This window comes from Delphinapterus leucas, chromosome 1 (genome assembly GCF_059928025.1).
Source record: "Delphinapterus leucas isolate spDelLeu-1000000601 "Yukka" chromosome 1, BTC_Dleu_Yukka2, whole genome shotgun sequence".
NCBI lineage: Eukaryota > Metazoa > Chordata > Mammalia > Artiodactyla > Monodontidae > Delphinapterus > Delphinapterus leucas.
Genome location: NC_143129.1, coordinates 167,257,911 through 167,285,615, shown reverse-complemented (window position 1 = coordinate 167,285,615; position 27,705 = coordinate 167,257,911).

Genomic DNA, 27,705 nt, shown 5'->3' with positions numbered 1-27,705 from the left:
GTTATGACTTCACATTCATCAATTTTTTCTTCTGCAATTTCAAATCTCTTAATCCCATCTGGATTTTCATCAGGCATTGTAATTGTCATCTCTAGAATTTGATCTAATTCTTTTAAAATTTTTCCATGTTTCTACATAGCATTTTGAACATAGGGAACACAGTGATAACAACAGTTTAAATGCCCTTGTCTGCAAATTCTAACATCTCTTTTGATTCAGGGTTGGTTTTCTTTTTTTGCTTTTTTTTAACGTCTTTATTGGAGTATAATTGCTTTACAATGGTGTGTTAGTTTCTCCTGTATAGCAAAGTGAATCAGCTATACATATATCCCCACTTCTTCTCCCTCTTGCGTCTCCCTCCCACCCTCCCTATCCCACCCCTCTAGGTGGACACAAAGCACTGAGATGATCTCCCTGTGCTATTCGGCTGCTTCCCACTAGCTATCTATTTTACATTTGGTAGTGTATATATGTCTGTGTCACTCTGTCACTTCGTCCCAGCTTACCCTTCCCCCTCCCTGTGCCCTCAAGTCCATTCTCTACGTCTGTGTCTTTATTCCTGTCCTGCCCCTAGGTTCTTCAGAACAATTTTTTTTTCTTTTTTTAGATTCCATATATATATGTGTTAACATATGGTATTTGTTTTTCTCTTTCTGACTTACTGCACTCTGTATGACACTCTCTGTATGACACTCTGTATGACAGTCTACAAATAACTCAATTTCATTTCTTTTTATGGCTGAGTAATATTCCATTGTATATATGTGCTACATCTTCTTTATCCATTCATCTGTTGATGGACACTTAGGTTGCTTCCATGTCCTGGCTATTGTAAATAGAGCTGCAATAAACATTGTGGTACAAGACTCTTTTTGAATTATGGTTTTCTCATGGTATATGCCCAGTAGTGGGATTGCTGGGTCATATGGTAGTTCTATGTAGTTTTTTAGGGAACCTCCATACTGTTCTCCATAGTGGCTGTATCAACTTACATTCCCACCAACAGTGCAAGAGGGTTCCCTTTTCTCCACACCCTCTCCAGCATTTATTTTTTGTAGATGTTTTGAGGATGCCCATTCTGACTGGTGTGAGGTGATACCTCATTGTAGTTTTGATTTGCATTTCTCTAATAATTAGTGATGTTGAGCATCCTTTCATGTGTTTGTTTACAATCTGTATGTCTTCTTTGGAGAAATGTCTATTTAGATCTTCTGCCCATTGTTTGATTGGGTTGTTTTTTTGATATTGGGCTGCATGAGCTGCTTGTATATTTTGGAGATTAATCCTTTGTCAGTTGCTTTGTTTGCAAATATTTTCTCCCTTTCTGAGGGTTGTCTTTTCATCTTGTTTATAGCTTCCTTTGCTGTGCAAAAGCTTTTAAGTTTCATTAAGTCCCATTTGTTTATTTTTGTTTTTAATCCCGTTTCTCTAGGAGGTGGGTCAAAAAGGATCTTACTGTGATTTATGTCATAGAGTGTTCTGCCTATGTTTTCCTCTAAGAGTTTTATAGTGTCTGGCCTTACATTTAGGTCTTTAATCCATTTTGAGTTTATTTTTGTGTATGGTGTTAGGGAGTGTTCTAATTTCATTCTGTTACATGTAGCTGTCCAGTTTTCCCAGCATCACTTATTGAAGAGACTGTCTTTTCTCCACTGTATATCCTTGCCTCCTTTATCAAAGATAAGGTGACCATAAGTGCATAGGTTTATCTCTGGGCTTTCTATCCTGCTCCATTGATCTATATTTCTGTTTTTGTGCCAGTACCATACTGTCTTGATTATTGTAGTTTTGTAGTATAGTCTGAAGTCAGGGAGCCTGATTCCTCCAGCTCTGTTTTTCTTTCTCAAGATTGCCTTTGTTATTCGGGGTCTTTTGTGTTTCCATACAAATTGTGAAATTTTTTGTTCTAGTTCTGTGAAAAATGCCATTGGTAGTTTGATAAGGATTGCATTGAATCTGTAGATTGCTTTGGGTAGTATAGCCATTTTCACATTGTTGATTCTTTCAATCCAAAAACATGGTATATCTCTCCATCTGTTTGTATCATCTTTAATTTCTTTCATCAGTGTCATGGTTTTCTGCATACAAGTCTTTTGTCTCCTTAGGTAGGTTTATTCTTAGGTATTTTATTCTTTTTGTTGCAGTGGTAAATGGGAGTGTTTCTTTAATTTCTCTTTCAGATTTTTCCACGGTTGCTTTTAATTGACTGATTTTCTCCTCATTATGGGTCATATATTTCTACTCTGTATGTCTGCTAATCTTTAATTGGATACCATTCTCAATTTTGCCTTGTAGGATGGTTGATATTTTTGTATCCTTATAAATATTCTTGAGAATGACTTAAATTGCCTGGAAATGGTTTGATCCTTTTGGGTCCTGCTCTGAAGCATCGTTAGTTGAGTCCAGAGCATCATTTAGCCTTGGACTAATTTCTGCCACTACTTAGGCAAGATTCTTCTGAGTACTCTACCCAATGCTCTGTGAGTCAGGATATGGGAATAGTGCTGTTCCCGTCCAGTGTGAGCACTGGGCACTGTCCCCTCCAATCCTCTTGAATGGTTCTTTCCTCAGACTCAGGTATTCCCTTCACACATATATACTGGTTAGTACTCAGCTGAATACTCCAGGAGGACCCTCTGCAGATTCCCAGCATTCTCTCTGTGTAGCTCCCTCCTCCACAGTGCTCTGTCCTGCGAACTCTAGTTTTCTTGTTCTCCCTGGACTCACTGCTCATCATCTCTTCAATTCGTTATGTCCACTGGCTCCTGGGTTCTGCCTCCCTGTACCCTGAAACTCTCTCATTGTTTTCACTGGAGCAACCACTGACTCACCTCATTCATTCCTGTCTCTTAGGAATCACTGTCTCTCATTGTCTGGAGTTCAGTGTCTTGAAAACTGTGGTTTCATATATTTTGTTTGTTTGGTTTATTGGTCAGTTATTTCCAGCAGGAAGGTAAGCCCGGACCCAGTTCCTCCATCCTGGCTAGGCACAAAAGTCTGGCCATGGGTTTTCCTATGGCCTTAAAAGGGCAGGGCAGACAACTCTTTTCTTTTCTAGCACTGAACAAAATGAATGTCTCAAATCTCCATTCATCTCTGCCCCAAGACCTGGGTTTGCCTTGTGAGAGAGAGTGCAACGTGGAGAACTTGTTCTTGCAAGGCTGTGCCCACCTGTGGGCCCTTTGCTGGAATGCAGTTCTTCATTATCATTCTTGATACTGTGGATTTAGCAGTCCACCATCAATTTCTTAATAGTTTCTAGTGAAAAAGAGACATGAGCACTTTCAATGTACTTTTCAATTGTGAGACACATGCCACTCTTTAGAAATAGTGAAGTATGAAAAAAAAATCTTTAAAAAAGTGCAGAATTAATAGCTAATGAATTTGGAGTGTTGACTCCATGCCAGGCCCTGGCTCGGAGCTTTGCAGGCATTACCTCCTTTAACTCTCCCAGAGAGCCTGTGGGGTGGGCACTGGTAAGATGCTCATTTGACAGATGATTAAACTGAGGCTCAGAGGTGGGGTTTCATGCCCAAGCTCACCCACCTGATAAGTGGCAGAGTTGGGACTAAAACTCAGGCCTCTTGGGTTCCCCCAGAGTCCAAGCTCTTAGACGCTGGGTTGTATGGCCCCTTAATGCACACAGAGGTGCAGAGCTGAGTGCCCCAGAGCAGAAGCAGGTGACCCTGGAGGAACCTTGCACTCCTTTCTTCTTCCCACACCCTCTCTCCTGGCAAACACATGCTGGACTTGGTATCTCTCCAGAACTGCCATCCCTCAGACTCATTATTTCCTCTGTTGAAGTGCATACCACAGCAGTTGACTGCCACTAGAATTGAGAGAATGCAAAGAAAACATGACTTAAAAAACCAAAAATGATGTTCTAATGTTGTTGTCTTTTTCCTTTAGATGAAACATGGTTCTCTAAAGCATAGTGTTTTTTTTTTCTTCACTTCAAATAATATGTGTTGTTTTAAATTTATTTTATTTTATTTTTTTGGCCATGCCATGCAGCATGTGGGGTCTTAGTTCCCTGACCTGGGATTGAACCCATACCCCCTGCAGTGGAAGCACGATGTCTTAACCACTGGAACGCCAGCGAAGTCCCCTAATATGTGTTTTTTTTTTTTTTTTTTGGTACATGGGCCTGTCACTGTTGTGGCCTCTCCTGTTGCGGAGCACAGGCTCCGGACGCGCAGGCTCAGCGACCATGGCTCACGGGCCCAGCCGCTCCACGGCATGTGGGATCTTCCTGGACCGGGGCACGAACCCGTGTCCCCTGCATCGGCAGGTGGACTCTCAACCACTGTGCCACCAGGGAAGCCCTATGTGTTGTTTTTAATTGTGATTATTGGGAGACTTTATTAGGATCCTGGGATCGCCCCACCCCCTCCTGTGTCCCCTGGGCCATCAGTCAGGGCAGATGGGGGTCTCATGGGTCACGAGTGTGCCCAGGAGAAGGTGGCACCCTCCACTTGCTGGGGTGGGGGCAGTCCAAGGAAACTAAAAGAGTCCTGGCCTTGAGGGGGATGCGGGCTGAGACCCTGGTGCTTCCTGTGTGCTGGGCTCTGTGCTGGGTCTTTACAAAGTCCAGTTTCCTAGTTCTTCTGCTCACTCTGCGGGGTGGGAACTATTATTACTGCTGCTTCACAGATGGGCAAACAGGTGTAACGCACTTGCTCAGGGTCACAAAGCTGCAATGAACGGGGCAGGAGATGGACCCCAGGCTGTGTGCAGCCATGGGCTCCTGCGAGAAAGGTGAAATCAGGCCTCAGCTACAGACCATTCTGTGATCAGGCCTTGGCTTCTTCACCTGTAAATTGGAGAGAATGATACCTCCCCAGGGGTGGCTGGATGGGGAAGACCAGCAGAGAGTCTCTGGGTGCTCACTAGGGCCTTGGGGTTCCTATAAGGTAGGCCTCTGTTGTGCCCCCATTGGTCCTCTTGGGAAAAGTATGTGTGGCTTTTGCCAGAACCTGGAGAGGCTGGGCTAGCGACCACACCCAGGCCGGGTTGGGCAGGGGGTGGGCACCGTGCACCCTCCCTCCCCTGAGACAGGGACAGTTCCTGACTCAGAGATGGGCTGTGCGAAGTACTGAGCAGCGTACCCGGCACACAGCAGGTGCTCCATAAGTGGTGACTACTGTTTGCCATTTGCAGAGGGCTTTAAATAAAAGCTTCACAAGAGATGTTTGTGCTCTGTCTTTTGCTGTTGCAGGAGCCTAGGACAGAACCTGGCATGCAGTAGATGCTCAGTTAAATATTGGTTGAATGAATACATGAGGGGAGGTCAGTGTGTTTTTACTGAGGCTGGACCCGGTGGGACCCGGCTGCCGGACCTTCCAGCCCAGGGCTGTGTCTGGTTCACAACCGTGTCTCCAGAGCCTGCCTGGGAGCCTCGCTCCTGCTCTGGGCAGCTGAGCATAATTCACCTCTGATGCCAGGGTTAAAAGAATGTGCTGAGCTGCCTACCGCTGTGCCCTGTTGCTGAGGTGCTGTTCCCCTGCACACACCCCCATACACACTTTCTCTCTCTTGTGCATGTGCACGCGCAAGCGGCAGCTGGATGTTACGCTAATGGCCCCTCCTGAGCTCCTTGCATCCCTCACGAGTTTTTGGCCTTAAGGGTGGGCAGAATCAGTGGCCAGGAAGCTGGAAGGTCTCCTTCCACCGAAGTCCTCTCCCTTTGATGCCTGAGAACCTTAGTGCCCATTTCTTAGAAAGTAGATGCTGCCCTGGGGGACCAGGCACCTTTGGGATTTCCAGGGTTTTTCCTGGGTGCAGTGTTGATGGTGGAGGGACAGAGCACAAGGGCTGGACTCCTGGGGGGAGACAGAAGTTGCTGGAAGGGAGATGGGAAGCACCAGAAACCCATCCTTCCCTCCCACACTGTGCCCAGTCTGGCTGCCCTGATTCATCAGATGCCATCCTGGTACAGGTTCATTGAAGGGCTCTGCTAAGGAGATCACAACTCCCAGGGATGTCTCTAGGGTTCCTTTTTCCCTGCACTGGATCCCATGGGATCCCTTCTTGCTCTGTATTCCCCATATTCTTTAAGAGCATCTGGTTTAGGCATCTCATTTCTCCCCTGGGGAATGAGGCTCAGAGAGGGGCAGTGACCTACCCATAGTCACACAGCATGCTGGTGCCAGTTCAAGACAGCCTGGATCTTCCGACTCTGTCATGAGTTTTTCCCTGATGCTGGTGATCAGGACGATCTAGCCAAGGGCACCTGGTTCTGGGCTGTATGCTGTGGGGACCTGGTGTTAGTGCTGAGAGGGTCTCAGTGCCAAGCGGCTGCTTTTGTCTCATGTCTGGTTTAATTACTTGGTCTTAGTGATTCTAATTTCAGGAGCATTTTTTTGGTGTGTTTTTATTCTCTCATCTTTCATTGTGCTTTCTTTCTGGGTAATCCAAGGCTTGCAGGCAGCTAACTACGATGTGTACATTCAAATGAAATGCAATAAAACATAATTGAATGTATTTATTTCATGTCTGAGCAGTGGATTAATCTCCCTGGCACATCCTATTTCCTCTGTTCTCCCTCTGCTTTTCATCTGAGTATTTCCCCCCCCTCCCCAGAATCTCTGGGATCTGAACAGCCCTGCGGCTTCTGCTCGTTGGAGATATACAAATGACCCTGACATTACAGCCTCAGTCTTCATGATAGATAGATGATGTTCCTGGAGCAACGGAGAGGGAGCTACAAGCTGTCAGGTCCACATGGACCTGGAAAGGCTGCCATCCTCGGGGAGTGGGGGAGAGGACAGGGGTCTCTGCCGACGATGAGCATTCAGAGTCTCTGTGGGCAGGACTGGGGGTCTCGTGGATGCACCTGTCACTTATGCAGGGGTCCCTAAGTGACACCCTCATGTCTGCACACACGCTGGGAAAAGGCAGGTCCTGATTTGTTGCTCTAGAACTGAAGCTGGATGATCGTGATCATGATTTTCAGCCAAAGCAGCCATCGTGGGTCCCCAGTGAGTGGAGAGATTGACCAGGATGTCTTGGATGTGACCATGAACTGCGGGCTCAGCTCAGCCAGGAGACTGAGGCATCGGATGTGGTTGAACAGGAAGGTTCTACTGCCTCAGCTTACTTGCTGTGTGACCTTGGTGAGTGACTTAACCCCCTGAGCCTCAAGTTCCCTGTCTGTACTATGGGCATATATCAGTAAGCTGTACAAGGGGTTGTAGGGAGGAGTAAATGAAATGATGCTTGTAAAATGTCAGCATAGTGTCTGGGACACAGCAGGTCCTGAATTAATGGAGGCTAGTAATATTCATCCATCCATTTACTCATTCACTCATTCATTCATCCAGCCAACTTTGACATCTACTATGTGCCAGGCATCAGGGCAAGAAGAATAAAACCTCCTGTCACCTCCAATAGCTCACGATCTAGTGGTGAGACTGACACAAGCTCTGTAGGAGGGGCATCAGCTGGGTCTGGGAACGGAGGAGGGACAAGCAGCAAAGGGAATCAGAAAAGGCTTCCTGGAAGAGGTGACACTTGAGCTGAAGAGTGTGGTGGATTAGGGACCAGGGGGTTGGTCTGGGGGCCTGATGCCCAGGGCCTGTGGGGACAAATGGAGGGAGGTGAGGCGGGGAAGGTGGGTTGAGCAGGCAGCGCTGGGAGCCATGGATGGTTCGGGAGCAGGGGAGGGATGTGGTCAGAGTGGTGGGTCCTCCAGCAAATGGGAGCCTTGAGCGGAGACCATGTTCCTCTGGGGACACCATGTCCCTCCTGGCCCTCCCGCCTCTCTGACCTCCATCTGGGGCTTCCCAGAGTGATTCTCATCCTCTGTCCCCTGACGCGGCCTCAGGGGCTCCCGGCAGGAGATGACATCTCCTGAGTCCCCGGCTGTGGCTCGGGAGCCGCTGGTCCTCCCTCCTTCAGTCCTGTGTCTCTGTTCTGTTTTCCAGGCACCTTCTCTGAACAGAGAAAACTCCACCGATTCTTCTCCCTCCATGCCTTCCTCCCACCAGTATTTACTGAGCACCTACGACGTGCCAGGCCCTGTTCCGGGGGCTACAGCAGTGAACAGAACGATGACACTCCCCAGCCCTGAGCTCACAGCCCAGTGGAGGCACAGACAGTCCCAAAATGGCCTGGAACCTGCCCTGTGATCAGTGTGCCCAGGATGAGGTTCCCAGGGCTCCGGAGCCTGTGCCAGGGTTTGACCTTGGCAGGAAGGTCGAAGGGGCTTCCCTGAGGAGGTCTGAGGGGTGAGGAGGGGAAACTCTGGGGAGATGGTGAGGAGGTATGCTCCAGGACGTGGGAACAGCATATGCAAAAGCCCTGTGTTGGGGGAGAGGGGGTGATGAATTCAAGGCCTGAGTGGTGGTGCCTGAGGCTGGGTGGAGACTTGGTGCAGCTCATACAAGCCTACGTGTCAGCCTGTGACTCTCCTGTTTAATAGGCCTGGAGATGCCGAGGTGGGGAGGTGGGCGGCGCTGGGGTCCCACCTGGCACCACCATAGGACAGGATGATGTTGAAGCTGAATTTACCAGGGAAGGGGCCAGGACTAGGGTCACCATCCAGCTCCAAAATCATCCTCCTGCTAGGGGACAGCCAGGGCAGGGTCTGCCCAGCTTGGAGCCTTGCCAAGTTGCAAAGGAAGGTCAGGACCATTTGCTAAAGTACTACTTTTTTTGCCTGTTAATTTCTCTCCATTTCCTTCCCCAACTCTCCAAGCTGCTGGTTCCCAGAACACTTGCTGTTCCTCAAACACACCTCACCCTTCATACAAGCTGTGTCCTCGGCCAGGAACCACCCACTGACCCACTCACTCCACCATGAGCCCAGGGGCTAATCCCACCTTCTCTCTGGGCCCAGATTCAATTACACCTCCTCCAGAAAGACTTCCAGGATGCCCCAACCCTCTCCTTCCTCTGAAGTCCTGTGTCCCCAGCCTAGATACCGTCTGTTTTTAGGCTCCAACCCCTTTCCTGGCCAGGTATGGGCCTGACTTACTTATACCTACCATGGCTCCATACAATGGAAAGTGAGGTCACCACAGGCCTCTGGACCCAGCTCAGGGCTGTGGTCCCAAGTATACCACGCTGGGCCAGTCCTGGGCAGGATCGGTGCCCACCCCTCCTCCCTCCCCTGCTCCCCTGCCGTGCCCCAAGATCCTGGCAGGCCTCACATGAGCCCTGGTGGGAATAACACAGGCATACACTGCTAGAGGAAAGATATTCATTCATTCACTCATTCATTCATTCATTCAACAAACTCTCATTGAGCACCTACAAACATGTAGGCACCAAGGAAACAGTGATTAACACGAATAGACGAAGCCCCTGCCCTCATGGCACTCACACCAGTGACTCCTCCTGTCCTTGGAGAGAGGGGTGCAGACCTCACACGTGTGTGGCAGGCCCTCCCTCCCGGACAAAGGGCCGTGCCTTTGGCCTCTGGACAGAATGAAGCCCCCAGGCCCCAGCTGACCCCAGCCCATCTCCTCCATAACCTCCCTGCTGGTGCCTTCCTGCAGTGGTCCAGGGACTGTGGCCACCCCCAAACCTGGGTCCTGCTCTAAAGACACAGTTCCAGGCTTGACACAATCCCGGTGACAGCCGGTGTCTAGCGCCCGGCATGCTCGAGGGCTGCAGGGGGATGGTCCTGCTTATTCCTCAAGACCCCACAGGGTAGCAAAGCGGGGAGGGTGACAGGAGAACATGTGTGAAAGCACTGGGACTGCGTTGGTGCAAAGACACCCTCTATGAGGGAGACCCTGAGGCCCAGGGTGCTTGAGCGTCTTGCCCATGTCACAGAGCGAGCCATCGGAAGTGCTGGGACCTGGCCCAGCTCGGTCTGCCTCCTTGGTCCGGCTGTTTAGCCTTCGACTCTCCTGCCCACAATGGATGTGGGGGGCAGCTGGCTTCAAGCTCAGGGGGCCCAGGGCTGAGCTCCATCCTTTACCAATGATGTGACCTTGGGCAAGTTGTTGGACCTCTTTGGGCCTCAATTTCCTCCTCTGTAAAATGGGGATAACACTACTTCCCTCTCAAGATGCCTGGGAAATCACAGATCAACCCCTTGAAAGTCTCTGGAACTTTCTGATCAAAGTCATTGAGAAACTAACCCACCTCCTTGCTTCTTCCTTTCCTCCCTCCCTCTCTTCCTTCCATGAGACAGAAAGGTAACAAGACCAAACCCTGCACACCTGTGTCTAGTGTGTCCCCCAGGCACACTTATAAGGGCCCCGACATGTGGGCAGGGTCACACCTGCTGTGTGACGCACCATCACCCATGCCCGTGTCCACCCCACGCCAGCCTCTCAGAGCCCAGGGCAGCCCAGGCCTCTTCCCTGCTTGGAGGCTCCCAGAAGATTGAAAAATGAAGAAATGCTATGACAGAATCACAGACACTGGGATAGAGCTCAAATATTTACATAGTACAAATTAACACTGTCGTCAATAAACACATGATGCATTGTAATTGTGTGTTTCACCAGACAACCACAGGATTTATGAAAAAGCACATTCCTGCCACATGAGAGGCAGAGTGGACGGGAGCTGGGACACGTGTTGGAGGCTGTTAGTGGGGCTTCGCCTTCTTTCCATCTGTCCCTATGGCCCTATTTTAGAGACAGCATCAGGAGATCATGCTGGAGGCCTTGAAGGATTTGAGGTATAGGGTCCTCCCCCGTGGGGCCCTGCACACACGTGTGCACACACATACACATGATCACACACGTGTGCCCATGCACACCCTTGGTGGGAGGCAGGGGATCTGACATGTGCAGGCAGGCTGTTTTCAGAGATGGAGACACTGTGTCATTCTTGTCATTTCTGAAGACACAGAAAAATGAAGGTGTTTGGGTGGGGGAGGGAAACTGCCATGGGGAATATCCCAGAGGCATTTCTGCAAACTGTGCCTTAGGAGGGGGGCCCAGGCCCTCTCCCATGGGTCTGCGAGGTGGGTCAGGAAAGGGGGAGACTAATTCTTGAGGTCCTACTGTGTGCCAGGCTGCGCACAGTTCTCGCACCTGTGATTCATGGAACCTGCAGCTCCCCACGGGGTAAATGGCATCAAGGCCATTGTCTTTTATGGATGAGGAAACTGAGTTAAGTGGCTAATGCTGAATCTTATACGTCCACTCTGGTAACCTCTTTAATGATGCTTTCAAAGGAGGAAAGATGTTTTTACTATTCCCCCTCCTGGTCCTCTACCTGACTCTGAGGGAAGCAGGAGGATAAGGGCTGTTCTGGGCTGGGCTCTGGCCTCCACACCTTCACCCACCACGTACTTGCTGATTACTGCCTCACTGGACCTTTCCAGGCACCAGGAGTGCAAAGGCATCAGTGGGAAAAAGGACAACAAAAAAAGGCTCGTCAGTTTTGCCAAAAAAACCCTCTCTGGATAACCCACAGTATGTCAAGCGCTTAACAGATAGAATGAGTCTTATTTCATAGCTTGATCTTATTTGCTGGATAAATAAATTGTATCAAACTTCTTGAAGCCAACTGTCAAAGTAAGGCATGTCGGGGGAGAAAGATCTCTTACTCTGATGGCAAAATTCATTTGATTTGATTCTTTAATCCAGTTTCTCTGCAAAACCCGGAGCTGAAACTTTACAGCCTGTTCACCCTAAATGGTTTTCCTCACTTCTCCCGCCACCTCCTCTCCCAGTTGCCCGTCCTCCATCTATTACAAAATAATGCAGCAAAGAATTGCCACTGAAGTAATGATAACCATTTGGTTGCTTCCAACAATTTTTTGGGGGAAAATGACAGAGCACAAAGCCCGTCTCTCTGGCGTGGGAAAGGAGGTGCTGGCTGTCAAAGGCTCCCTCAACCCAGGGAAGTGACTGCGCACGGGGTAGGTGGGATTTCCAACCTGATGTCTGTATCAGCAGGATGGAGAGGCAGGGGGACATCTGGGAAGAAGACACAGCCTCATTTCCCTGAAGAATCTTTTCCTCTAATCCCTGCTCTCCACCCTGCACCTTCTTCCACCTCTCATCTCCATGTAACTTCCAGAATCTTACCTTGTATTTGTAAAGCACTTTCACATCCACTACGTTCAATTAGTCCTTAATTTACCCCTTCCCTCTTTCAACCATGTTACTCAGCTCATGGCAATCGGGGTTCACTGTGGGGTTATGACCCATGTAGAGCTCTGGGGGTCAGATGCAACAAGGTAAACATTCACCTTCAGAAGTCCAGAGTCTGATATGGGAGAGAGACAGAGATGTAGACGAATAACCCTGGCTCTGTGTGTTGAAGGTTATGTGAGACATGGGCTGGGCACACAGTAGGTGCTTCCATCAGTTGGGATGTGTTGGGTATCAAGTAACAGAAAATGCAACAACAGTGGCTCAAGTTATTGAGATGTGAAATGATTGAGCACAAAAAGATGTCTAGAGGGAGGCTGTTCTGGAGATGGTAGATACTCAGTGATGTCAAAAGACCAAGGTCTTTCCTTTTTCCTAGTTATCATCATTGACCATTCTTGCCTTTTTCCTTAGCTTATTGTCTCATGGTTGCAGTATGGCTGCCACAGCTCCAAACATCATGTCCCACACGATAACATTCAAGTTGAGAAGAAGGGCGTGGAGTAAAGCAGAAAAAATATTTCCCAGAAGCAATCCCTCCACCAGTAGATTTTACTTTACATCTCAGTGACCAGCTCTGGGTCACACTCCAACCCCTGAAACAATCTCTGGAGAAGGGGGTTGGGGTAATAGGCTTGGCGTCACCCCTGGGCTGGGGAGACCTATTACTGCAGAACAAACCGAGGGCTCTGCAAGTGAAGAAAGGAGGGGTGGGCTGCTGGGCAGGCAGCCACGAGTGTCCACCACCTTCTCATCAATGCTCTTGACTGAGTGTCCTGGGTCACGTGGGGACTGGAGTGGTGGCCCAGCCTGGGCCCTGGGGGCAGAAAGCTCTGCTCCCTGCAGGCTGTGTGATCCAGGAGGTACTTGATCCACCTGAGGCACAGCTTCTCCCTGTGGAGAGGGGGCCAGAACAGCACCTGCAGAGTAGGGCGCCTGTGAAGGGGACGTGGGGTCGGCTGTGCTGGCCCAAGCGGGTGTCAGCAGCCAGGAGCCATCGCAGACATTATCCCCATTTGTGAAATAGGCCCATGTGCCTTCTCTGTCACAGTCCTGGGGTGACAACAGCAGGGGCATCAGTTCACACGAGAGAGCACTTCCTGCGTCTGCTGGGTGCCCTTCACTTGCACTCGCTCCCTTAATCCTCACAGCCACCCCTCGAGGAGGGAGCTGCGTTCATCCCCATTTTACAGCTGAGGAAACTGAGGCTCAAGGGTGACCCCAGGTGAGTGAGGGCAGCTGGGGCTCCAGCTCTTACACCCTGCAGGGCCCTGGGTGGAGCCACAGGCAGGTGCTCAGAACCCCTCCCCCCACCGACTGTCACCTGGTCCAGGCTGGTGGCTGGGGCTGACCTCTCTCCTGACCCTGCTCTCTGTCCTTCTGGAGCTCCAGGACTCCAGGACCTGCCTGTGGTGTGGGGAGATTTGCCCACCATCCCCGCTGCCCCTCTCCCCAGGAGGATGAATGGACACATTCAGCATCCTGGGTGATGGGGACATGACCATCAGGCTGGTGTCCCTGTGTTGTGGTGGTGAATTGGCAACTTGCATCCTCGGGGAAACAATGCACTTATGAGAACATAAGCCTATGCTAATGATGGATAACTACAATCCATATTTATAGATTTATCAAAATATGCAAAACCATTCTGACAGTTATACACCTATGGCACATCACATTTAATAACTGCACACGAGGCTCCTGGCCAGCACTGTGATGCAAGCTCAGGCACCGAGTGTGAAATGAAAGTGCAGCCCAGCCCTGTGGGGGGCCTTGGCTGTCTCCCCTCTGTGAGCTGGAAGGAGAAGGGCCACATATGGGGGTGTCTGTTGTTCCTTTCTACCCCGAATCCCCTTTCTTCTGTTGAGCTGTCCCCTGACTCCAGTCGCTTCTCCTGGAGCCACTAACTGTGGCATCCCCACCCTGGACCTCAGTGATTGGTAGAGGTGGGCACCTTGGGGGTCAAGCCCAGACAGAATTCTTCCAGGGATTTTACACTTAGGTGCAGACAGAGGCTGCTTCCTCTTCCTTTTGGGTTCAATAGATGGAGAGATGGCTGGGTCCTTCTCGCTTCCCACCCACCTAACCCCATTGCTCTTTAGAAGAGAGAAATGAGGCTGATTCATGGAGAGAATCAGAGATTCAACGCTGGAAAGAAGGGGGGCGGGGGGGAGGGAGAGGAGAGGGTGGGAGATCTGATACCCTTCCCATCCTGCAATCTTGCATTGCCCAGGGAGTTGAGCTAACACGTTCCTTCTTCTGCTTCAGTCTGAGCTGTGATTTGCAACCGAAATATCCTGGTAAATATACATACGCAGAGCTGCGTCGATGGGGCACTTACTCGGTTGTACATGCAGATGACTTTGTTTCACCACCTCAGCCCCGCTGTGGCGTGGGTGCTGTTATCATTGCTCTGTTTTACAGACAAGTAAACAGAAACAGAGAGCAGAGGCACTTGCCCCACGTCTCCATGGTTTTGAAGTGATGGAGCTGGGACCAGGCCCGAGCATCCCTACGCTGAAGGCCCGACGTGCACTGGGTGCTTAATAACAGCTGTTGGCTTGAACAGCCAGCATGCAGCACAGCTGGGAGGCCCGGAGGTGGGGAAGTGGTCACAGAGATGGAGACACTGACCTCAGTCCGGATGGAAGAAGAGGGGCTCCTGACAAGAGGATGGGGAAGGGTATGTCTGGCAGAGGGCACAGCATGGTCGAAGGCTCAGAGGGTGCAGGCGTGTGGTGCTCTGGGGCGCTGAGTGACCCTCTGTCCTTTAAAAAATCACATCCCAGGTATGGCTTTCTTTTTTCTTTCTTTCTTTTTTTTTTTTGCGGTACGCAGGCCTCTCACTGTTGTGGCCTCTCCCGTTGCGGAGCACAGGCTCCGGACGCGCAGGCTCAGCGGCCATGGCTCACGGGCCCAGCCGCTCTGCGGCATGTGGTATCTTCCCGGACCGGGGCACGAACCCGTGTCCCCTGCGTCGTCAGGCGGACTCTCCACCACTGCGCCACCAGGGAAGCCCTGGCTTTCTTAACCTTCATCCTGATCTGCAGAGTGCAGGGAGGAATCAGTGGCCCTCTTGATGCAATAGGAGAGTACAGCTCAGAGAGGGATGGGGCTTGCTGAAGTCCCCTCATCCAGGAGGGTCAGGGTCAGAATTCGAACCCAGGGTTTTGGGTTCAAAGACCATGATCTGCCCTAAACTGGGACTCCTGCCCCCAGGCTCTATGAGTATTCAGGCCTCTGGCTGCCCAGGGGCTCTGGGTGAGACAGCCAGGGCAGGAGGGCAGGCTGTGTCCAGCCTCCACCTGAATCCCTCCAGACCGTGACCCTGGTCTGCCCTGCTGCCCCCCATCAGAGCACCGTCCTCCATCCTGGGGGCCCCAAGGGCCTGTGTGTCCCAGCTGGCCCTGAGTGAGTCTTCAGCTCTGCCCTCCTTCGTTCACTCATTATTTCACCAGCGTGCAACGCCGGAGCCGGGCTCTCTGCCAGCTGTGCGGGGCCCCAGGGCTGGGAAGCTCTTGTGCAGGGCCAGGGACCAAAGGGTCCCATAATCACATCAAAATTGCAAATGAGATCGTGACTCTGAAGGGAACGTTGGGCACCTACCCAGGCCAGGTACTCAGGTGGCTTCTTCTGGAGGTCACGGCTGTAGGCGGGTCTGGAGGGTGAGCTGGGGACTCAGGGGAGGGGCAGAGGGAACAGCACGCGTGAAGGCCTTGGGGACTTGGGGCACCTGAGCCAGACAAGCTGTGTGAGGATGAAGAGGCTCGGTGGGGTGGGGGAGGGGCAGACGGGCGGGCCTGGTGCACAGGCTCCAGAGGGAGGGTGGGAAATCCGGCTGCCCCAGGGAGGAGTGAGGGGGAGGCAGTAAAGGCCCCAACACCCGGCTCTGGGCAGAGACCCCTATTTTGGGGGGCTGGGGTTCCAAAAGAGTGAGGGGCAGGGCGGAGGTACAGCTCTGTCTCACTGGAGAGAGTTCTCAAATGTTGACCCGAGATGGTCTCAGGGTCCCGGGATGGGGTCCACCGGCTGCCTGTCTAACGGGAGGTCCGAGGCTCAGGAACTGAGGCCCCGAACAGCAGGCTCAGGTCTCCCGGCCCTGCCCTGTGCGGAGACACTCAAATGCTACCTAACGCCTGCCAGAAAAGTTCTAGCGCCTTGTGCTGATGCCACGTAGGAGTTCCTGGCTGAACAGCGGACGAACGTGGATGGGTGGATATAAAACAGAAGGTGCCCCCAGAACCCCTGTGCCAGGCCTGTGCAGCTGTCTGCGGATTCACAGTCTTCCCTGAGGCTGGCGCTACCCTTGCCCCACCCCGATGTCACAGTAGTGAAATGGAGGTGCCCGGGCTCCTAGGGCGAGGATTTCAACTCCCATCTCTTCATCCGAGGCCATAGCAGCCGCTGTCTCAGCCTCTTAAGCTTCATTGTCTATGCATTGGTTCATCTATTCAAGAATATTTATTGTGCCCTGACTCCGGGTGGGGCAGCCAGGGCCCATTGCTGCGGCTGAGGATGCGCAGGGACAAACCTGACCGGCCCTGCTGGCGGGGGCCCGCGTGGAGGGTGCTCTAGAGGCCTCAGGTGATTCCAATGAGAAGTAAGAGGTCTGCAGACTTCAGAAGAGCCCTTCTAGGCCTGACTTTATGTCTGTCTATCATCTATCTATCTATCTACTCATCATCTATCTATCATCCATCATCCATCATCTATCTATATCTGCAGACACATCTCTCAGTTATGACGAGGTGCACGGCATTGTGCTCTGCACTGTTCACCCATCACACCATTTAGGACCCACCGACTCTGTGAAGGAAGCCTCCAGTCTCCCTGTTTTCTAGACGCCGTGAATGAGTGGTCCCAGTGCTAATAAGCGGCAGAGGTGAGAGTAAATCCGAGTCTCTTCCCTAGCCCTCATCTCACACTGCTTCCTCCTCTCAGTGCTCCAGAGACTGCCATGCTGTTTTTTTTTTTAATTTTGTTTTATTTATTTTTTATACAGCAGGTTCTTATCAGTTATCTGTTTCATACATATCAGCGCATATATGTCAATCCCAATCTCCCAATTCATCCCACCACCTCCCCTTCTCTTTCCCCGCTTTGTGTCCATACATTTGTTCTCTGCATCTGTGTCTCTATTTCTGCCTTGCAAACCGGTTCATCTGTACCATTTTTCTAGATTCCACATATATGCGTTAATATACGATATTTGTTTTCCTCTTTCTGACTTACTTCACTCTGTATGGCAGTCTCTAGGTCCATCCACGTCTCTACAAATGACCCAATTTCATTCCTTTTTATGGCTGAATAATATTCCATTGTATGTATGTACCACATCTTCTTTATCCATTCGTCTGTCGATGGGCATTTGGGTTGCTTCCATGACCTGGCTATTGCAAATAGTGCTGCAATGAACATTGGGGTGCATGTGTCTTTTTGAATTATGGTTTTCTCTGGGTATATGCCCAGTAGTGGGATTGCTGGATCATATGGCAATTCTATTTTTACTTTTCCAAGGAACCTCCATACTGTTCTCCATAGTGACTGTATCAATTTACATTCCCATCAACAGTGCAAGAGGGTTCCCTTTTCTCCACACCCTCTCCAGCATTTGTTGTTTGTAGATTTTCTGATGATGCCCATTCTAACAGGTGTGAGGTGATACCTCATTGTAGTTTTGATTTGCATTTCTCTAATAATTAGTGATGTTGAGCAGCTTTTCATGTGCTTCTTGGCTATCTGTATGTCTTCTTTGGAGAAATGTCTATTTAGGTCTTCTGCCCATTTTTGGATTGGGTTGCTTGTTTCTTTAATATTGACCTGCATGAGCTGTTTATATATTTTGGAGATTAATCCTTTTTCCGTTGATTCATTTGCAAATATTTTCTCCCATTCTGAGGGTTCTCTTTTTGTCTTGTTTATGGTTTCCTTTGCTGTGCAAAAGCTTTTAAGTTTCATTAGGTCCCATTTGTTTATTTTTGCTTTTATTTCCATTACTCTAGGAGGTGGATCAGAAAAGATCTTGCTGTGATTTATGTCAAAGAGTGTTCTTCCTATGTTTTCCTCTAAGAGTTTTATAGCGTCTGGTCTTACATTTAGGTCTCGAATCCATTTTGAGTTTATTTTTGTGTATGGTGTTAGGGAGTGTTCTAATTTCATTCTTTTACATGTAGCTGTCCAGTTTTCCCAGCACCACTTATTGAAGAGACTGTCTTTTCTCCATTGTATATCCTTGCCTCTTTTGTCATAGATTAGTTGACCATAGGTGCATGGGTTTATCTCTGGGCTTTCTATCTTGTTCCATTGATCTATGTTTCTGTTTTCGTGCCAGTACCATATTGTCTTGACTACTGTAGCTTTGTAGTATAGTCTGAAGTCAGGGAGTCTGATTCCTCCAGCTCTGTTTTTTTCACACAAGACCGCTTTGGCTGTTTGGGGTCTTTTGTGTCTCCATACAAATTTTAAGATTTTTTTGTTCTAGTTCTGTAAAAAATGCCATTGGTGATAGGAATTGCACTGAATCTGTAGATTGCTTTGGGTAGTATAGTCATTTTCACAATGTTGATTCTTCCAATCCAAGAACATGGTATATCTCTCCATCTGTTGGTATCATCTTTAATTTCTTTCATCTGTGTCTTATACTTTTCTGTAGACAGGTCTTTTGCCTCTCTAGGTAGGTTTATTCCTAGGTATTTTATTCTTTTTGCTACAATGGTAAATGGGAGTGTTTCCTTAATTTCTCTTTCAGACTTTTCATCATTAGTGTTAGGAATGCAAGAGATTTCTTTGCATTAATTTTGTATCCTGCAACTTAACCAAATTCATTGATGAGCTCTAGTAGTTTTCTGGTGGCATCTTTAAGATCCTCTATGTATAGTATCATGTCATCTGCAAACAGTGACAGTTTTACTTCTTCTTTTCCAATTTGTATTCCTTTTATTTCTTTTTCTTCTCTGATTGCCATGTCTAGGACTTCCAAAACTATGTTGAATAATAGTGGTGAGAGTAGACATCCTTGTCTTGTTCCTGATCTTAAAGGAAATGCTTTCAGTTTTTCACCATTGAGAATGATGTGTGCTGTGTGTTTGTTGTATATGGCCTTTATTATGTTGAGGTAGGTTCCCTCTAGGCCCACTTTCTGGAGAGTTTTTATCATAAATGGGTGTTGAATTTTGTCAAAAGATTTTCCTGCATCTGTTGAGATGATCATGTGGTTTTTATTCTTCAATTTGTTAATGTGGTGTATCACATTGATTAATTTGCATATATTGAAGAATGCTTGCATCCCTGGGATAAATCCCACTTGATCATGGTGTATGATCCTTTTAATGTGTTGTTGGACTCTGTTCGCTAGCATTTTGTTGAGGATTTTTGCATCTATATTCATGAGTGATGTTGGTCTGTAATTTTCTTTTTTTTTAGTATCTTTGTCTGGTTTTGGTATCAGGGTGATGGTGGCCTCATAGAATGAGTTTGAGAGTGTTCCTTCCTCTGCAATTTTTTGGAAGAGTTTGAGAAGGATGAGTGTTATCTCTTTTCTAAATGTTTGATAGAATTCACCTGTGAAGCCATCTGGTCCTGGACTTTTGTTGGAAGATTTTTAATCACAGTTTCAATTTCATTACTTGTGATTGGTCTGTTCTTATTTTCTATTTTTTCCTGGTTCAGTCTTGGAAGGTTATACCTTTCTAGGAATTTGTCCATTTCTTCCAGGTTGTCCATTTTATTGGCATAGAGTTGCTTGTAGTAGTCTCTTATGATGGTTTGTATTTCTGCGGTGGCCATTGTAACTTCTCCTTTTTTCATTTCTAATTTTATTGATTTGAGTCCTTTCCCTGTTTTTCTTGATAAGTCTGGCTAAAGGTTTATGAATTTTGTTTATCTTCTCAAAAACCAGCTTTTAGTTTTATTGATCTTTGCTATTGTTTTCTTAGTTTCTATTTCATTTATTTCTGCTCTGATCTTTACAATTTCTTTCCTTCTACTAACTTTGGGTTTTGTTTGTTCTTCTTTCTCTGGTTCCTTTAGGTGTAAGGTTAAATTGTTTATTTGAGATTTTTCTTGTTTCTTGAACCAATATCCACCATGCTGTTTCTAATGTCCTGTGATGCTAATGTCCTGAGGGTCCAGAAGTGTTCCATCAAACTGTCCTGTTCTGTATCCCTTAGATTATGATTGTGACATTTATCTTAAGCTCTGCATTGATAATCACCAATGATTTTAACCTTTCATTATCCAACTTTGCTTAACATGCTCTGATTCTAATCTGTGAGTGTAGCTTTCAGTGAAACTATGAAAAGACACTCTGTCCCCAGAACACACAGCCAGTCCCCCCAGCCTGAGCCCTCCTGCTTCCCTTTGAATCCCATCCAAACCATCTTCAGCTGCTCCCTTCTCCAGGACCAACTTCAGACTTTCTGAGTTTATGGCTGTCACCTAATGTTATTAGCCATGACAGTGGTAATCAGAACAATTATGCTGGGCCATAAACTTCCACAGGATTTAGGACTGACAGTGAGTTCCTGGAGCTGAGGTGGCTGCCAGCCACCCCGCTGTGCCCGACAGTCTCTGCCTGGCGGACAGGGCTAGCCACAGTCACAAACTGACGCTGCCCCTCTGGAGCAGTGCTGCCGGTGGCACCTGGGCCCCCACAGGGGCAAAGAACCCCATCTTGACATTGGGCATCAAGCCCTCGTCACAGTAAAGGCCAACACTCAATAGAGCAGGAAGAGCAGGGCTGAGGAGAAGACTGCTGCGGTTCAAGGCCCAACTCTGGTACTTCTGAGCTGTGTGACCTTGGATGAGTTTCTAAACCTCTCTGTGCTTCAGTATCTTCATCTGTAAAACGGGGATAGCAACAGTGCCTCCTTCACAGGAGTGTTAGACAATTGAGTGAACTCATGCGCGTGAAGGGCTGAGCTCAGGTCCTGGCACAGAGTCGTCTCTTATTATTCCAGGCCCTGAGGGAGTGCTGGCATTGAGGGCCTCTAAAGATCTCCCTTTCTGCCACCACTGCACTCAGAGATGAGAAACTGAGGCCAAGAGACACTAAATTAAACGTTTGAGAACAAGACAGTAGATGACCTGCTAAATTATGCAGGGAGGACAATTAGAGAACAGAACGATCTGTCATAAAGGACTAATTGGGTGGGACAGATGCTCGGTGCGCCCAGAGCCTGAGATGCAGCCTGGGATGGGGACAGCCTTGCCAGCGCCCAGCACTCTTGATAATAACATTGAGTTTTCTTTTAATATAACTCATACTTACTGTAAAACACTGAGAATGTGCAAAATGTATGTAAAGCACTGGCATCTCACCTCCAAAGACAGTAGCTGATGCTTTTCCTCATTCTTTTTAAATTTATATATAAGTACATATTTTCATAATTGATTTCCCATTGGTGTGACTGTGCTCTGATCACTTCCTATTCCCACCATCAGTGAGGGAGGGATCCTCCATCCTAAGCAGAATGAAATGGCTTAACCCACAACACCTGTCCCCGGACAGATGCACGGGACAGCAGTTTCTTAGTCACGTGTACTTGCAGCCTAGGGGAGGAGAATGCTGCCTGCCATGCGGGCCACACTAGGCTTGCACTTGGGAGCAGAGTGAACCAGCATGGGCAGTGGGAGGCAGGCTTTGTAGTAGCAAGAGGGTGAGGTGCCTCCTGGTTCCTGAGGAGGATGTGATTGGTTTGATCGAATAACTCCACTCAGGCTGGCAGCTGAAGCCTATTAGGCGAGCACCTGATGGAGCACGGCTGCTCCAGCTGATAGGGGAACGAACTGGATCGGGGGGCTTTTCTGCTGGTGGGGGCATATCTGGCAGGAGCAGGGGAAGTCTGGGTGGGCCTTTGAGCTCCTCTGAAGGTCAAAGAGGTCGAGGCAACACATGAAAACTTAGGGCTTACAGACTGTCAGGATGAGCTGGGGTGTGCTATGATAACCTCCTGCCCCTCCTGCGACAACAAAGCTTGTGTCACATGTCCACTGCGGTCAGTGGGGAGGGCTTTGCTCATCACACACCCCCAGGGATTCAGACTGATGGAAGCACCATGGTCTTAGGATGCTGGCATTCCCACATGTGCCTCCATGGCCATTTGAACCCTGGGTGTGAAATGCTCCCTCCCGGAATCAATACTCCCCACCTCTATTCACCTCTATTCACATCTACTTGGCCAAAGCGAGTCTCACGGTCAGGTCTGACTTGAAAGCCACGGGATGTGCTGTTCGCCTGGGGGAGGGGGCGGGGCCGAGGAGGACCGGGCGCTGATGAACCCCAGCTGTGTCCTCCACACGCTGCACATATAGATCTGGGTCTTTCTTACCTGTAACTCTGATCTGACCAGTTTTCCATTTTATCATATATTTTTGGAAATACTGTTGACTCTTGAACAACATTGGTTTAAATTGTGCGGGTCCACTTATACATGGATAATTTTTTTTTTTTTTTTTTTTTTGCTGTACGCGGGCCTCTCACTGTTGTGGCCTCCCCTGTTGCGGCCTCCCCTGTTGCGGAGCACAGACTCTGGATGCGCAGGCTCAGCGGCCATGGCTCACGGGCCCACCCGCTCCACGGCATGTGGGATCCTCCCGGACCGGGGCACGAACCCGTGTCCCCTGCATCGGCAGGCAGACTCTCAACCACTGCGCCACCAGGGAAGCCCCATGGATAATTTTTGGTAGTAAATACTACAGTTCTCAGGGTCCACTGTTGGTTGAACCTCCAGATGCTGAGGAAGCGAGGATACGGAGGCCCAGACTGGAAGTTATACATGGATTAACCACCCGGTTGTTCAGGGCTCAACTGTAGTTCATTTAATTAATGTCCCATAATTTATTTAACTAAACTCCTATTTAAACATTTTGGGTGATTCCAATTATTTAGCTCATAAATAAGACTGCTACAGAATTCATTCTTGAATCTTTCTCCTACAAGGGGATGTTGGGTGAAATACTATGAAGTTTTAAGAGTTAGTAATGATAAACATTTCTGGAGAGACACCCTCAGCTCCTGTTAGCCCGGCCGTCACGCGACCCCACATCTGAGATCTTCTCCTGTCCCTCAGCCTCTCTCCCTGGTCCCTCACCATCACACCTGGTCCCTGCCTCTGCCCTGGCCCTGCTCCCCTCACTCTCCAGGCAGAACTGGGTGACCCTGTGAGACTCGGGGCGGGGCCGCCCCTGCTCTGCTCCGCCCCAGGGCTCCTGCCTCACAGGGACACAGTGCACGCTGACAGTGGCCCCGGGCCCTGCATCTCCCCCATCCCACCAGCCCGTCCCCCTCACTCACTTGCCTCCATGCTTCCTGGACCAGGAGCCTGGGGCCTGCTCCTCCTCGGGCCTGGCGCTTGCCCTTCCGTCTGGCTGGATCTTCTTCCCGTGTCTACGCGGCTCCCTCCCTGTCCTCCTTCAGGTCTTTGTGCCAGTGTCCCCTGCTCTGACAGGCCTTCCCTGACCCCCCTGTTTACAAGTGTGACCTCCAACACCCTCCACCCCCTCCCTGCTGCCTTTTACTCCTGGCTCTTACCGTTGGCTTCCACACTGCAGTTCACCGGTAACGCCGGGGTGTCTCCTCTTTCTAGAACCTGAGCTTCTCCCTGTTGCCGAGACAGGGCCCCGCAGGTGGCCTCTGGCGGACATTTGCTGAGGAAGTGAGCGCTGGCTCTGCTCCCCGTGTAAGACGCTGTCCTCGATGGTATGTTGTCCCTTATTTGTCACAGCAGCTCTATGGAGCGGCTTCTAGGGACACCCCTATTCTCACAGAAGGTCACAGGCCTGGCTCAGGAACCGCCGGTGTCACACAGATGCCGAGCGCTGGGGCCGGGGCTCCCAGCTGGCTTGTCAGGATCCAGGGCTGGGCTCTGAGCACTCCCAACGTGGCTCTGCTGTTCTGGGAAATTCCAGAAAGAGCATGGATGCCGAGTAGTGTGTGAGGTGACCTCACCACGCCACTGCCAGCACTGAGGGCCTTGCTAAGTCCTGGGGAGAAATGGATCACCAGTGAGATTCCATTTGCATCTCTCCTTCCCATTCTGAGCTCTGAGATGCTCAGTATTGGGGTTGCACGGACCCCAGAAGATGAGGACAAGCCCTGACAGCTCTCCACCCCCTGTTCTCCCGTCCCAGGTCGGCTCATCCAACCCCAATGGCTTCCTCATCACCAGCCACCAGGGACCCCAGACCTCTGTGTCCTTATCCCAGGATGCAGCCGCTGCACCCGGGGAGACCCAAAGCAGCGTTCCTGCAGGTGCACAGGCAGCTGGAGGGATGGTGCTGGTGTCGGGGGAGCTCAGCCAGGTGAGCCTTCTTGGGAGCAGGGAAGAGGCGCCCCCTGGTGGTCAAGTTACGAGAAGGAGTCTCTTGCCCTGGGCTGACGTGGCCCTGGCTGCATTTGTAAACATTTTGTCTCCCAACACGTCTACCTCCCAAATATCACTGATATCATTGATACCAATATCCTATCAATATTTCTTCCCTACCCACTGCTTCTCCGCCACATCCAGGCGAGGCCTCCATCACTGCTGACCCTCACCCCTGCAGCAGCCTCCATCCTTGTCCCGCTGCTTCCACTCTCCCCTTCGACCACCCATTCTCCACACGGCCGCTAGAGGGAGCTTTAAAAGCATGATTTAGTACTCGGTGCTGGCTTCCTGTGGACTTGTCCCAAAGTCCCTCCATTCACTGGGCATTTACCAGACACTGTGCAGGAAAGCAAACGGGCACTTATTGAGCAACTATTGTGTGCTGGTGACCTCAGTTTATCCTTTAAACAATCCCTTCTTACAGTCAAGGAAGTCAGGGCTCCTGACTCAGGGCTGAGGTCCCACAGCACCTGCTCTGGTTCTCTTGGCCACCCAGTGAGGGTCTGACCAGTGACACTTGTCATCCATACCTGTCTCCCCAGTACAGGGGGCTCCAACTCTGTTCATGGGACAGTATATTATTGTCACTGCTGCTGCTGCTGCTGTAATTGCCATAACAACCGCACCCCAGAGACAACAATGGCAGCTACACTTCCTTGTGTAGCTGGCACGGTCACCATCTGCTCCTATAATGACCTTTGACACGTTGTAACTGTGCAAGGCGGGACTTGGCCCTGGAGACAGACATGCATCTTCAACGCTAAGGATTCTTCCAGGGTACAAGTTAGCTGGGTCTGGCCCATCACTTTGCTGGGCTCAGATACAGGGGTGCGTGATGTCCAAGAAAGGCAGGAGGGCCATGTCTGTAGGTGAATAAGAAACTGAGAAAACCTGGCTGCAGAAGGAAACATGAGACAGAAGAGCAGAGGAGCAAAGATGAAACCAGACCTCCAACATCCATTTATGAAGGACCCTGAAAGGGACCTGTGATGCTGAGTGTAGGCTTAGGAGTTGCTTCCTGGGTCTTGAAGGTCTGAGTCCTCTGAGGACAGGCATGTCCATTTTCTGCTGACTGCTGACAAGAAGAGGGGGTGGACAGGGCTACCGGGTGTCCTTGTTCCAGGCTTGAGTCAGATCTAAGTTCATTAAGGTCTTGTAGGACCCCCAGGAGCCAGTCCCCTCCCCCTTCCCCCTTTTTCTTTTGCTTAAACTAGACAGTGTTTTCTGTTTCATACAAGGAGCCCTGACTCAATGCCAAGGAAACCTGCTTATTTTTAAAATCTGCATTGAAAAAATCTTCATTTCTAACAATGAATGTCTCTCTCGGAGAGCCCTCATAAATAACAGAAAGGAATTTTTGCAAACCGTTATGAAAATTAAGCATGCAATCTGGGAACACACTTGTTTAACAAGTGATAATTAACTGCTGACAATATAATTTCAGCATGTTTATCATTACGAAGTAATCAAAGTGATCCTTGCACTGGGGAGTCCGGTCTCATCTACAGAGCTCAGCCCCTGTGGATGGATGCAGAATTACTGCTGAGCATCCGCTGCTCCCTACCAGCTGGGATTTGGACCCCAGGAGTGACATTAGTATTTCATAGCCCTGGGATTTCTGGGCTCCACAGACTCCTGGCAATTCCCAGAATGTGGCTGAGGCAGCCACTCTCTCACTAAGGGACTGCCCTCTCCTCTGGGTGTCCCCAGCCTTGAAGGTGCTTGGAACCAGAGCAGGGACTTGGCACCGACTGCAGCTTTGTGGGGGGGACTCTCATCTCTGCAGCCCCTGCCAGACCTTGGGTCCTGCAGGGGCCCTAGCCCATCCTGCATTTGACAGAGGAGGAAACTGAGGCTCAGAAATGTGGAGTCACTTGCTCAAGGCTACACAGCTAGAGGGGCCAGATGGGGATGTGAACTCTGACCTGCCTGACCCCCCAAGTCTGTGCCACCCCACCCTACATCCAACTCTCTTTCTCTAGCGAACTCAACTGCTCTGTGCCTCAGTTTCCTCATCTGTATAACGAGGGTAGTACTAGTACTCTCCTTAGGAGGGCTTTTGAGGATGAAATAAACCGATATATACACTACACACACACATACACACACACACACACACACACACAGCACTTAGCTTAGTGCCTGGCACAAAGTAAGCCCTCAATGCGTGTTAGCAATAATGCTTATTAATTATTATTAATACTACTACTACTACTAATATCAACAGAATACTGCTATTAGTATCAATTAATCATATAAATAATATTATAATAATATCAACAGTATACTGATATACTAGGCAAACTTCTTTCTTCCGACCCATGGGTCAGTTGGCTCCGGCCCTTTAATCAGAGCTGTATCCCTACGGCACTCTGTCCAGACCTCCAACATCCATTTATGAAGGACACTGAAAGGGACCTGTGATGCTGAGTGTAGGCTTAGGAGTTGCTTCCTGGGTCTTGAAGGTCTGAGTCCTCTGAGGACAGGCATGTCCATTTTCTGCTGACTGCTGTCACAAAAGCCCCAGTTCTCTGACCCACACTCAGCTCTGGCCAAACAAGACATGTTGGAACATTTTTGTCCCCATTTCCATCCCCTGGGTCTAGGTGTCCCCAGAACTTACAGTCCCTCTCACCCTCCCCCATCACACCAGCTACACAGAACCACCCACTGTCCCAGAACATTCCACACCTATACCATCTCCAGCCTTTGCATTTACTGGTTTCTCTGCATAAAAAGTCTTCCCTCACTTCCCACCTGGTGGAATGAATGTTCTGAGGACCAACTCAAACATTTCCTTCTTTTTTTTTTTTTTTTTGTTGTATGCGGGCCTCTAACTGCTGTGGCCTCTCCCGTTGCGGAGCACAGGCTCCAGACGCGCAGGCTCAGCGGCCATGGCTCACGGGCCTAGCCGCTCCGCGGCACGTGGGATCTTCCCGGACCAGGGCACGAACCCGTGTCCCCTGCATCGGCAGGTGGACTCTCAACCGCTGCGCCACCAGGGAAGCCCAAACATTTCCTTCTTGATGACACCTTGAACGCAGATCTGGCTGCCCTGACTGAGCACAGAGTCCCGAGCATCACTGTGTGCTAGGCTTGGCATACCTGCCCATGTTGTCTCAGTCTTCAGGGCACCCTGCCAGGTGGGCTTTATTGTCTCTATTTTCCAGCTGAGGCTCAGGGAAGAGAACTGACTTACCTAAATTAACACATCTAGAAAGCACCAGAGCCCACATGGAGACCCAGGTATTGATATAGCCCCAAGCGACCTCCTT